Source organism: Chelmon rostratus, chromosome 22 (genome assembly GCF_017976325.1).
Source record: "Chelmon rostratus isolate fCheRos1 chromosome 22, fCheRos1.pri, whole genome shotgun sequence".
In the NCBI taxonomy this organism is placed as follows: Eukaryota; Metazoa; Chordata; class Actinopteri; order Chaetodontiformes; family Chaetodontidae; genus Chelmon; species Chelmon rostratus.
Window position 1 is genome coordinate 9,939,273 of NC_055679.1, and position 14,175 is coordinate 9,953,447.

General features: G+C 43.0%; 1 protein-coding gene across 2 annotated transcripts in view; it reads left to right on the top strand.

Annotated features, from left to right (window-relative positions):
• The window catches only part of grm8a (glutamate receptor, metabotropic 8a), a 216,248-nt gene that overhangs the window by 52,833 nt on the left and 149,240 nt on the right, over positions 1 to 14,175 (top strand). The gene's annotated exons all lie outside the window — the stretch shown is intronic.

A 14,175-nucleotide genomic window follows, 5' to 3' on the forward strand; every position in this document is an offset into this window, starting at 1 on the left:
AGTTGAACACGTCTGTTATGTTTTGCCTTGCAAATACGCCTTATAAATAACATCTTTCTGCTTCCATATTTAGTCTGTCTCTTTATATTACTAATTTTCCATGTTTTTCTTTCTTGCACTATTACACCACCCTGTTCTTCAGGCTTTTCTGTAACATCTTTCTGTGGCTTTTTATCTCCTTGTCATCCCCTTTCACTTTTATTTTGTCCATTTACCTCTTCTTTATCATATCTTCATTCTTTATTTTCTTATTTGCACTTTACTCCTAGTCTTTCTTAAATTTGTAATGTAAGCAGTGAAGTTTTTCCTACTCTTGCTGTGTCACTTCATAAGCCAAAGTATAAATGTCTCTACTCTGCCTTATGTGGGTACGTTAGTAAGTCAGATCTAGACACTTTTTTAAAACTCTGTTCCTTTTAATATGCACTTTTCAAAATTTATATTTTATATGTTTTTTTCACATTAGGGATTAGTAAACAACTTTGGGCATCCATTCCTATTTGATCTGCTTTCCTCCTGTCTCGTTTTTGCATTCTCACCATCTGTCTCAGATGTACTTCATACAGCATTCCCGCAAGCCCCTGTTCCCGCTTCCTTTGCGAAGGACTTTTACTCCAACAAAATATTTGCTACTTTGGGGAAAAGACTTAAAACACAGCAAGCCCTGTTGTATTCTCTAAAAATAACCCAGTCATGCTGATGAGCTGTGTGTGATGCGTTCGACAGCAACACATAGGAGCACACAGTACCTAGTTGACATTGCTGCAGAAACGTGCTGAAGGAGTGGGAACTTCGTCTTGGCCTTCATGTAACCTTGTATGTAGCTTTGTTGTCTCCCTTTGGCATTCTTACCATCTGCTGTATATGGCGTTCTATTTCACCCTGCAGAAAGGGCATTATGCTCTTTATATATAAGGCTTGATACATTCTGTTTTTAGGAGGTTTCCTCGGCTATGTGCGACACTCTGAAATATGTTTAATCGTGTTTTGCATGCTTATTTGTATGCTTACTGATTCACGCTGTGCACATCTTTCAGGTATTTGATTAGTCTGTAATTTGAAAGTGCTCTCTTCTTATTTTGCTTCATTAAGCAATTTATGACTAGAAACTAGAAGAAAGTAGACTTTTTGGTATTAAACAGGTAGCATATAATTGGTTTGTGTGGGCACTGAGGGCACAACTATATGACATCATGAAGGAGGGTTTGAGTGGATTTGATTAGAGGATTGTTTCATCTTTAGGATTGAAAAAAAAAATGTTTGCTGCATTTCTTCTTTTCTTTATTGGAATGGATTCCTACACCAGTGACCAGTAAAGAGAACGTTAAAACACTGGGGGATGTACGTTATTTTCCTCTGGTTAAAGTTTCATCTCTGGCCAAGGCTAGCCGCTAGAATCTAAAATGGCAAGAGGAGAGATTTCCAGATTGCGGATGCCAGATGTGGACACAAGTTACCATGGAACCGTGCAACCGCATGATGGTCTGCACACTATTATAATAAACAGTTTCCTTGCTCTGTTGACTGGTTCATAAATATTGATGGTAAGCAGGAGGAGAATGCATCCTGATTCCAAGCTGGTGAGCAAGAGATTTCCAAGATGAGGATGGCAGGTGGGAATGCAAACAGCGTTTGCTGAGTCGACACAATATTATAATTAGTATCTTTGGTTTGTTGATGTGTTCTCATAAATATTCATGTCTGGAGGCAGGTGTACTGGAGGAGACATCAGAGGGTTCCTCAGTGCCCCGTGGAGCCAAGCTGCCCAGCTCCATTACACTGGGCGGAAACCGGCCTGATGGGTGCAGCATCTGTACACACACACACACACACACACACACACACACACACACACACACACACACACAGTGTTCATCATTCATGCACACACATACTGTACAAAGCTCGAGAAAATCCGACAGGACACACATGTTCCTGTTAACACACCGAGACGCAGAGAAGCAGTCAGCGGATAATACACACACACTGAAGTTGTCTCTGTGTGTGAATTTAAAGGTCATCCTCACAGGTGACTCATCCCCGTTTATCGCACGCTGCACCTTGTGTTCGCCGACACACATACACATAAACATGCGGTATACATGTGTATGACGAGAATCAAACACGCGCGCACACAGTTTACAAGAAGAGCTCAGAAAAGTGCGTGCACACAACATGTCTGCCTCTGACTGTGTATGAGTCACTGTTAAACTCATACACGCACACAATAACGATGACCATGAGAGAACATTAATCACGTGTGAAGCCGAGGCCGTCTTTCCTCAGCTTCTTTCTGCAGAGAAATGTCAAGAGGTCATCTTGTATGAATGTAGGTGGCGTGTACACGGTGTGCTTGATTATATGCTTGATATGGGCTACCTCCTTAACCACATACTCTACAGCAGGCATGTCCAATTTATCCATAAAGGGCCGTGTGGCTGCAGGTTTTTGTTCCAACCAATCAAGAGGTCACCTAATTATCAGCTGAAGACTGAGATCACCTGCAGCCACATGGCCCTTTATGAAATAGTTTGGACATGCCTGCTCTACAGGCGCATAGGTGCAGTGTGTGAATGATATATGGATCTGTTAAATGCAGCTTCTTATTTGTTGGCAGGTCACTCCCTCCAGTGCAACTTTAATAACTATTTGCTGTTTTCACAGTCATCTTTGTATCTATACAGGCCGACTTGCACTTCAATGGAAATACTGATGTTAATGTTCACATGCATAATGTCCAACTTACAGGGAGAATATCCTTCGTAATATTTCTTCTTCTCTCTCTAAAAGAAATGTTATACTGTCAATTTTTTACAATGTGTCTTAATAACAGTTCTTTCACTACACTATTGAGGGTTATTGCACTCAGAAAAGGTTAGTCACACTGTTGCACTGAAAAGAAGTGCTGTTTTTAAATCCATTTTATTTATCATGATGATTAAATAATATGGCTCATCTTTCCACTCCACGTTTCTTCAATGGTACCTAAGCACATACTGTTTGTAGTGGTGTGAAACGCCATGCGACTAATCTTGAAGCACGGTGCAGCAATCGATCATCACGACAATTGAACAGGGTCTTGATCATCCCAAAGGGTCTCATTTTGCAAGACTGACCCGCGCGCTCCCGCTGATGGCATTGTTACCAACCATTAATCATTTAGCATGAAAATTAATCATTTTGAATTTAATCAATTATGCAATTTTGAACAGATGAGCTGTCTGCCGTAATGTCTTGTGACGCAAAACGTCAAAGGTTAATGTCATGTGTATCTGCTTTAGAACAACAGTTAATACCTAATTGGTGTGGACTTGATACAGGTAAACACTGCAGGACACAAGTCTGGATACTCAAGAATGAATGAGGAGAACATATTTTTGCCTTTTGTATGATAAGAAATAAAGCCCTTTAATTAGGTCACAGGTTGTCAAGGGCTTCTTGTACCAGAAGGTAGCCTTGGACTCACCTACTGAGTCGTTTTCTTTTCGTTAAAAAGGTGTATCTACTTGAAGTGTCTGTCCACTCAAATGTGTAAAATATTCTTATGAGGGCCAGTGAAATGAGCTTTTTTTTTTTTGCCCTGAATAGCTGTGTTTTTCACCAGAGCCAGAGCTGTGCTTTACTTTCCCATTTAATGTAAGTGGATTAATATGATTAAATGTCATTATGGTATCTACAAAAGCCTTGACATTAAATTAAAATGGGACAATAGTGTATGATAGTAATGAATTACATGGACACGCATGCTGGCGGTTACACAAACTGTATAGCTGTTTCGTGCTTGTAACACTAGGCTACTCGCTACACAGTAAACAAACACACACACACATCCTTGAAAACACTTTACTGAAACAGATTTCCTTTGCCTTCAAGTGAACATTTGTGGTCTTTCGCTGGAAGATGTTATCTTTGGGGAAATACAAACGCACACACGCATTTGTCTCTCTGACATGTCGAAGGCGGTAGTCCGGCTGAAATCATGCTCACCCAAGGGCATCTCCTTCCAGATGTCATGTTTGTGTGACCCCTGGAGCTGTGTGTGTGTGCGTGTTTGCTTGTGCTTGTGTGTGTCATGGCCTGTGCGCTAGAGATACGGGCTCACATGGAATAAAAAACAACTGTCATATATGTTTTGTCGCAACAGACAGAAGCACACAGGACACCCACCCCCCTGTTATATAGGGCGTAGCATGTAGTGGTGTGAAGTGCAGGGAACACGTTTAAAAAATTATCCGAGCACTTTGATCAATTCAGGGCTTCCCTCAGCTTTAAGCTCAGCCTCAGGGATGTGCGTGTTGAATTCATTTTAAAGCACACTTCACGTGTCCCCTCAACTCTATACTAGAAGCATTGAGTGATGTTTGCTAACAGTAGAAATGCTTATCCCTCTTTTTAGCCCTCCTCACGTCTCCTTCATGACGTGTGTTTCTAGCGTGAATTCCTCCTCTCTGTAGTTCATTATTCAATACCGACCTGAATTAAAGATACTCAATTTAACACTAATTTTCCATTTCATTTCAAGAGATTTTTGGGTCGAATATTAGAAGTTTTATGCAACCATAGCCTATGTAGGACCTCCAGCTATCAGACATAGAATTTCAGCTCTTTCTGCTATCAGTGGTCATCAATTATTTGTGCTTTACTTAAAATCTCTTCTTGTACCTTTGTACAATAGCTGTTCGCTGACATCCGTCAAGGTGACAGTTGTTCTTCTGGGGTCCGCACAATCTTTCGTCAGGCTGAGTGGAGCCTGAAGACAAGTTTGACAGACACGGCAGGAGGGGAAATGAAACAGGAGGTTTCTAATCATGGAGCCGTTTCTCGAAAAGTGTTCCACGAAACCCCATCAATTTAAAGGTATCCCCCAGTGAGCGTGACTGCAACTCTCTAAATTATCTGTTCCGGCTCACGTTTGAGCTGAGCTGTTGCGTGTCTGTGTTTAATGGAACTCGGTGTAATGTTTCAAATCAAGTGAGCTTGGGCTACAGGGCAGAGGATCACACCTGCCCAATCTATACATGGCTTGCATCCATGTCCTGGATCAATGAGGCTGAGATCCATTGATTAATACTGGAAGGTCGGGGGGCCTGGGGGGTTCAGTCAGGCATGACTGCGTCTTTACCACTTTCCAGGCAATAAACTGTGGGTGTATGAGAGAATGAGCATGAGCGGTCTGTACTGTATGCGTACATGAAGGCATATATAGGCTATCTCACAGGTAATAAAATGTTGTACTGAATCAAGAAATACCAGTGTAGTGTGCACTTTGACACCAATGAAACGAATACGAGAGATGAGTAGTTGTTTTCACTGTGATCTCTTCTCCTTTTCTCCCACTGCAGAACTATTCAGGACTCCTGCAAATGTCAATTTGTGAATATCAAAAAAGGTTTGTAGCTCAGAACAGTGTGCATGTTGACGGGGGTGTTTAAACGTGAATCTGTAAAACCTGTGTACCTCCAGATCAGCATCACCAACCATATTGGGATTTCTTTGTTATTGATAAGTTGCTCTCACATGCTCTGATCTGGCCTGTTGTTCTACTCTTGTGTGGCAGCTGGAACCCCCCAAATCATTGCTTTAAATCTCTGCTTCTTTAACTGCTTAAACTGAGAAAATCAGATTTTTTTCTAAGATGCAAGGTTTCCAGCTGACAGCGTAATGCCGGTGACAAACCTTATAACACTCCCGCGTGGCGCAGAATTGCGGTCGGCTGCGTCGGCAAACACACACTTGCCAGTGTCACACATAAAACATACGTGAATGCAGTGTCTCAGTGACACGCACGCACATGAACACACGCGCTCAACCATCAATCCGCTGTGTTACACACATATGCAGCTGTCAAACATAGGAAAAGCACCGCAAACAGCTCAGACACACACTCACACACACCAATCAGTCACTTACATTGAAGCGGCGCCCTGCCACTTGCTCCACAATGGTATTACAGTGGCTCTCAGCCTGTTATGATCTCATTCCAAAAGCATTCAGCAGTGCCACAAAGCAATTCCAAACACATTTCCAAAACACATTTTGCAGCGCCACAAAGTGTTACATCCATCACTGGGGGAATAAGGCGTAATGACCGACAGACACTGTAATAGTTGATTCCCCTGCCAAGGAAATCTGTGTGTGTGGTGTGTGTGTGTGTGTGTCTGAGGGAAAGTGAGTTTGTCGAGGTCTTTTTGTGCGACCGTGTGTGCCTGCGTGGGTGTGTGTGTGTTAGCTCTCGGCACATCAGAGAGAAAGATCTCAGTAGATCCATTGTGCTAACGTCCGGATGATCTCTCCCGGCTCTAATGCCCATATATATTTAATGAAATGGTGAGGAAATAAATTATACATCTCTACCTCTTTCACCCCCCCTTCCTCACTTCCTCTCCTTTCTCTTTTTACAGCTACACCCCCCCCACACCTTTATCCTTCTTCCTGCCTCCTCCTCTTCTTCTTCATCTATCCACTTCACATGAAATACAGATATATCCCAAATATCCCTTTTTCCCCCTCAAACTCTGTCTCTTTTACTCCGAATCTTGCTTATTATAGTTAGAATTACAGCAGATTGTTCGATTAAAATGTACTCACTTATGTCTGTCTAAGCTCTTGATTTTATACGTTTGCGCTGGGAGAAGAAGTGAAGGATCAGTGGAGACGTTAGCAATGCTGGTAAATGGAGAGCTTTGTAAAAGCAACAGAAATTGTGGAGAGAGGGCAAGAGAGAGTTGGGGAGAGAGAGAGAGAGACAGAGTGGAACCAGGAAAGATGAAACAGACAAACTGATCAAAGCATCTGGAAAGACAGAAATATATAACTCGAATGGAAAAAAGAGCGCTAACATTTGTAAGTAGGAAAAGAGAAGTAAATCATGAGCAAGTGTGCGTAAGAGGAAGAAAACGCTGTGTTAATTTTTTTGAGTGCTGTGTGTCAGAGATAAAATAGCCAGAGAGTCAGGAAGATTAGAGACAGGAGGGAAAAGGTGTGGGCTGCCAGTCAAAGTGCATATGCTGTATAATAGTGGACAACTCCAAAATGTTGTTAACCTCCCTGTAACCCTGCTCTCAGCCTCTTCCAACTCTAAGTGTGTTTCATGTGTGGGTGATGCATGCGGAAATGTGTGTGGACATGAGAGCTGGAGGTGTGGCCCCTGCACAGAAGCCTGCTTTGTGCTTTCTATCATTTTTGCACCTGGATTTGTGTATTTGCACACACATAGAAAATATTGCGGGTGCGTGTGGTTAAAGCAGGCTGCCACAGGGACCTTCAAAGCCCTCAGAGACAGAGACACACACACACACACACTGCTGCCTTTCCTCTGATCTTTTGGTACATCCCATAAGAGGAAGAGAAAACAAAGGAGTAGACGTGCAATTAGAGTAGTCAATGCAATTGCGGTATCCATTTTACTAGCCTTTCCTTGATCACGCATCACTGCCCATTGCTCCCAAACCCCAATAGTTGGAAAATTGTCCCACTTTTGTTCATCGCTTGATTAGGGTGAGGGTTACATGATAAGGGTTAAAAAATGGTCAGGGTCAGAGCCAATCAGAGGCGGAGTATGGGCGGGTCTTTCCAGAAGTAGTGTTTCGAGTATGTATCCCATTCCATGCTTCTGCAGCAGTTTTAACGGGGATTATTATTATTTAGTTATATATTTTGTGACATGTCCAGTATGATATCGTCAGCGCAAACGCAGAACCGCACAATGCAGCACACCAGGATAGAGGTGGACAGAGTAGAGTGGATTGAAGCTCAAGATGAACTACATTAGAGAAGGACGAAACCGGACGAGAGGAAAGTAGAGGACATGTATACCAGGAGGAGAGAGAACAGAGAATAGATGTGAAGTGAAGAGCGGTGTCATTCTCCATATCGTCTAGTTTCTGTCTCTCTCTCTCTCTCTCTCTCTCTTTTTTTTTTTTTCTGTTGTTGATATCGAGCCTGTGTCATTGCGCAAGGGTCACACTCATGCATCCCCTTTCAACCACTTGGGTGTGTTTCAATAACAGTCAGGAGGAAAATTGCTGTGTCACAGGATAACGTGCGATAGCTGCGTCTGTTCCAGGCTGACGGACGGACGGACAGGCGGACAGACAGACAGGCTGGTGTGCAGACAGACAAGATAAGCAGGGAGGAAGACATGCCTGAAGGTTGACTGGTAGATTGACGGACATCTAGACATACAGCAGCAACTGTCCATGGTTGCCTCTAAACATTCACATAACGTTTCCAGAATAATACAAATGCTTCCCTCCGTATACCAAGAGACCCCTTTAAATTTTGTGGACTTCTTAGTGTATGTGTTGTCTGTCCATCTGTCCATGTCCCACCAGCGGTAGTGAGCAGTTATGTTTGCAGTCTTATCTACCTCACACTGTCAGTCTATTTCACCATAGTGTAATTTTACTATTGTTTTTACTCTGTTGTCTTTATACCAGACATCTGTTGCATGTTTTTCCGTCCTGGCAGAGGGATTCCTCCTCTGTTGCTCTCCCTGTGGTTTCTACTTTTTTTCCCTTATTCTGTTATTGGACTTTTTCCAAACCAAGCCTCTAAAGATAGAAGGTGTGCTGTGCTTTGACACAGTTTAAAGCCTTTTAATGCAACAAGCGGTGATTATTTCAACGCATGCAGTTTTGGCTTGTCCGCAAATCGGAAGTACAAAGCTAGAGGGAACTGATCGCACACAATGATTCACATGTGCAGCACGGCAATTCACCCGAAAATGACGGCCGAATTGTAGATTCAGAGACAAAATCAGAGGTTGTCAGACAGTGTAGTTTGGGAAAAGAGACAAAGAGAGAGAGAGAGAGCGGGAGCACTAATTTTGCAGTGGCTCTCCAGAAAGTTTCATACCGCTTGTGTAATACAGCCAGCTGTGTGCTGATCCACTTACATGATTGACTACCTGCAGTGTTTCTCCAGCCCCGTGATTGGCTGCCGTGTCCCACCCCCCAATCAACGTCAAGCTGGCCGGTTTAAATGTCCTAAGGATGTTATTTGGTGTCTTGTGTGCTCTGTTAAGCAGCTGCTGTCCCTGAATTAATGCAGATGATTGTGCTGTTGACGATGATTCAATTATATGTGAGTAACTGTGTTGCAGGGCAGCAATTATCTTTTATTTGTCAAAATGACAAATTGCTTTTCATTATCCTTCAACACAGAACTGTCACACTGAAAACAGTCAGTTTTATGGGTCCCGTGACTCTTAGACATAAAGAGAGACAGCCGGGTAGGTACAAAGGCTTTTGTGTTCTGGGGTAATATTGTATTACTGTCCTGCTGACGAGAAGAGACGGATTGACAGACTAAACCCACTGTCAGTTAAAAAGTGCGGCGTCCTGTGGTAGAAATCATGTTACTGTCCCTCTCAGAAAGAGACTGACAGATGGACTGAGACAGACAGCCGGAAATAACAGATAAGAAACCAAGTCATCAGTCCCGGGGCAAGATGAGAATGAAGAGCTGGAATGACGGAGCAGCGGAGGGTTATAGGATGCTTTAGGAGGGGAGTGTTTTGTTTTCTTTGACATTTCTCTCCTGCAAATGTTTGTAGGAAGTGAGTTTCTTTCCCTTGAGTCTGAAGTGATGTGTGAGTGGATGAAAACAATATTATATACGGTACATTCTGTGTCTCATATGGAAAGCACCTCTCTTCGGATTCTTCAGTGGTTACTGTGTCATGATTCTAAACACCTCAGATTATGTTTGCTGGCCAAAGCCCCAATTATGAATTCACCTCCCATTGTTTAGCCCTCTCTGCAGTCCAATCCAACCAGCAAGCTGTGTGTTTATGTCTGTATGTGTTTGTGTGTGTGTGTGTGTGTGTGTGTGTGTGTGTGTGTGTGTGTGTGTGTGTGTGTGTGTGTGTGTGTCTCTCACTACAGTCTTCTGCCTACGAAGGGAAAGTATGTGCAAGTGTGTGACAGCAGCTCCATCACCCTTCATTACTGTCATCATTAAGAGAGTGAGATGCGAAACGGTGTCAAAATTTCTGGAGACATACTGCATTAGAAACACACGGAGGAGGCTGGCGCAGCGAAGGCAAGGGTACACACTAGTCTCCTCGACCCCACTGTGTTTCATTTGTCATCTGGATCAGAGGAGCAGGTTTGAACTTTCTGATGCTGTTACAGCCAGTGTGTGTGGAAGCTAATTCAGGCTTACAGAAGCTTATTCAGGAATACTAAGATAGACCTGAAATAACTGACTTTTTGGGTTCAATGGCGCAGACGAAGGATTGTAAGCACCACACTTACGTATTATTATTACCGTATGAAGTTGCTACGGCAAGTGTGTTAGCAAACAGTCTCCTTTTTACGCACCCAGCAGATACGGTGTAACGTTAGCGCTCATTTGGGGTCTTGTGTCTTGTTCTTGCAGCGTTTTTCAGTTGTCCGTCTTACGTAATTGCTGGTTAGAGCGGCCTTAACCGCTAAACCCAACATGTGCTGAATGAAATCTTCACAACTGGGCCTCAATATCATTAATCTGAAGAAGATTTTGAAATGAATTCACAAAATATCACAAAAAAGTTTTTATGCTGGAAAAGTTGCTCTATGGACAAAATGCAACGAAGTGTAATGGAAACAGACATAGCAAATAAATAATAGTAATAATAAACATCCACTGAAGAGAAAAAAAAGTAGCAGCAGACAAAAACACAAGGTTTGTTAGTTCTGGTTGAAGTTGGTTCCCTACATTTTATTTATTATTTTTCATAATTTGAAGTTTGATTGGCGCTCATGTAACATCTTACTGCACCCTCTTGTTCTGCAATGATGTAATGGCACCTGACATGAAAATTTGCGCCACCCCCTGTTTATCTTGATGAACCAACACCTCATATTTGCATAAGGGTAGTGTGTAGAAAGGCGCATTAATTTGCATTTTCATTTGCCAGTTTGCTTGAAATTCCATTAAAATTTGCCCTACATTTGGATGGAAACCTAGCTCGTGTGCACAGGCCCAAATCTCTGTTGTTCAAGAAAACCATCTTCAGGAATGTTTAGGATGTTCCAGAATATATATGTGTATGCTTATTGTTTACGCAGCCAGTCGTGAGCTATATGGAGGAGTGCCAGGAGGTCACTTCAATAATATGTGCAAAGTAACAACAATAAACTGCTCAGCTGTGCAGCTGATGCTATGCATGAGCTCTGTTACCTTACTAATGCACGTTGGCTCAGTGTTAGGAGACCTGTCATTTCAAGGTAGACAGCCCGTCAAGATGTGTGACAGATGATAGGGCCATGAATGTGATTGACTGAGGTGAAGGGGGTGGGGCAGCCTGTGCATTTTACCTTCAAGGTAAAAATTTGTCCCTTTGGCATCTATATCCACACTGCTTTTTAGCAAAAACAAACAAACAAACACAAAAGCTAGGTTTCTCTTAAAAATTCAGATGCCATAAAAGAAGGTGATCAGAGGACCACTTTCCTCTTGGTCTCGGCTTGAGTGAGAACTATAGACTTACAAAAGCAATGTGGTATAGAGAGAGAGGAACACAGCAACAAAAATGTGTGAAAGACCGCCGGAGATTGTTGAGGGGCATGTGAATAGAGGAGAGACGGTGAGAATGGGTGAGAATGACTTGGGGAAAATGGGACATTACGATGAGTGATGGAGGGAGATAGAGAGGGATGGGGAGGCGGACCAGTGGTGTATGATGTAGCGAATACAATCACAATTGTCTTTGTGTCACAAAAATGGATTCCTCTGCTCTGTTGCTCTTTTTTGCCAGCAAACAGACAGAAAAATCTGAAACCCTCCATTCAGAGAGAAAGTGAATGAAAATGGAGCCGATACAAATGAGTGTTAAGTCAGAGGTAAGGAAGAGGTAAACACAATGAGATGGATGCGCGTTGCTCTAGGTGGCACCAGTTTAGGCGACGAGGAAAGGATGACTCACTTGTGCCTGTGAGTTCGGCACACAAATGTCAACACAAACACAAACACGACTGCAAGCCTAGCTGCTTCCTGTAGCAGCCTTCCTCTTCAGCTTGCCTGTTTGAAGGCGCAGGGCATGTACAGGCGGCGGGGCTCAGAGCCTTGAGGAGAGACAGTGCAGGACACCTGCAGGGGTGTTAGGACAGAGGTGTAAATAAGTGACGAGAGGAATGGAGTTGGGGAGAAATGGCAGGGGACTGAGGGAGCAGAGATGAAAAGCAGGGAGTGAGATGAGGTTGGGGAATGATGCGGAGACAGGGGCGGAGGATGTGGACACTTTCGATCGCTGAGAGACAGATGTGAGGGGGAAAAACCGATGTCACCTCCACATGGTGTTACTGATTTTTATTGTCTTTTTAACCTGCAGCTTACAGTAATTGGTGCCAAGCCCTCATTGTACGCTTCTTTTTAAAAGTTTCCTCTTGAAGAAGTTTGTCTTTGCGGGTGTTGCTATTTTTTGACTGCCCATGTTCGGCACTGTTTATTCCAACAAATCTCCCGCCGCTGCTGCCGGAAGCGTTAAACGCACCGCTTCATGTTTGCTCGAGGAATTTCACAGCAAAGATGCTTGTGGAGCAATTGATGTAAAAGCTTTTACAGGATAGGTATATTCTAGGTTGAATGTGTCTTGTTTGCTACAAAAAAATAAATGCTTGTGCGCTGCAGCACAAATGATCTGACCTGAACTGAGCACATGACATTTTTCAAAGACAAGTGAGAGGAAATGTGGAAAGAACAAAAACTGATGAGGAAAGCTGTTAACATTGAGAATTAAATAAGGGAAAATACTGAAAAAATCTTCATTTGTGACTCCTGTTATGGATGTATTGGAGATACATATACGGCAGAACAAAAGAAGACAAAAAAACAAAAAGAAGAGCGTACAGGATGTGAAAAGAAGAGAGGAAGGTGTCAGCAGAAGAAGAAAGTGAATTTTAGAGAGTAGAAGAAGTTGAGCGAAAAAGATGAGAAGACTGAAGTGTAAACAGAGAAGAAAGAGGACATGCATGGAGAGAAAAATGAAGTTATATAGAGAGAGTATTTAAAAGCCCCGTGGATGGAAAGCATAAAAATGCAGAGAGGATGGCAAAAGGAAAATGCTAAGCTGAATACAATGAGTCAATTGATGGCTGGCTGAAAGTCTTTTTTTTGACGGCTGAGCTTTTGTGGCGTGAACGGGGGGCTGGTGAGGGCAGGTGGGCTCACTGAACGACTCCGAGGAAGAGTTGGTCACGCTGTCAACTTCCCAAGTGTCTCTGTCTTCATATCTATTTTTGCGTCGCCTTTTGATCAGACTTTTCTTTCCCCGAGGGTTCCGTAGGGAGAGCTGAAGTCAACGTCACGTCTGATATAACTCCTCTACAATCTAATTTGCGACGGTGAAGTTTCAAACGGCACTCGCGTGGTTTGATTGTTAATGAGCCCTCGGCATTTTTAGTTTGTTTTGTGCTCGCGCCGAGCCCGTGGATCTCTAACTAATGAGCCAGCATTCAACTTTAAAAGCTCATTTTTCACAAGTTTTCATTTTCTGTACATTATCTTTCTCGGAATTCAGAGATGGTTTTGTTTACTGAGCTGTACGCTTGGAACTTTTGTTCCCTCCACAACCCGCTGACTAAGCAAAGTTTTGCTAACTTGTCGTATCTGTCCCCCAATTTTTTTCGCTTCGCTTCATCACACCATTCATCACATTCAGAAGTTGTGATCTTAAACTTTTTTCAGTCTCTCTAGCCAACCATTTCTTCCTCTCTACCCCTACCCCTTCATCCCTTCCTATACTTCGTTGTATTACATTATGGATGTTTTCTATTGCTTTCACTATTACCTTCCTGCATTATACTTCCATATCCTCCCTCAAATTCTCACCCTCCCTGCCTCTCTTCCACCATCCATCTGTCCACCGCTCTTCCCCCAGTCTACTCCCACCCACAGATTATATTAATATCATCCCTCCATCCCTCTTTCTCCACCCTCCCTCTCCCACTTTATTCTTCCCCTCCCTCCTTCCCTCCTCCCTCCAACCCACCCCATTATATTAATAGGCTGTTGAGAGTGTGTGATTTCAGCAGTCGCTCTTTCTATTAGCTAACACGGCATTAGCGCATTAAGTCAGTGTGCACACTGCTGCCTGTTACTCGGTTGGACACATTAACGACATAATGGCAACCTGCTAGCTGCATTCATATGCTGTAGTGTGCACAGGTATATGCACACCCACACACGCAC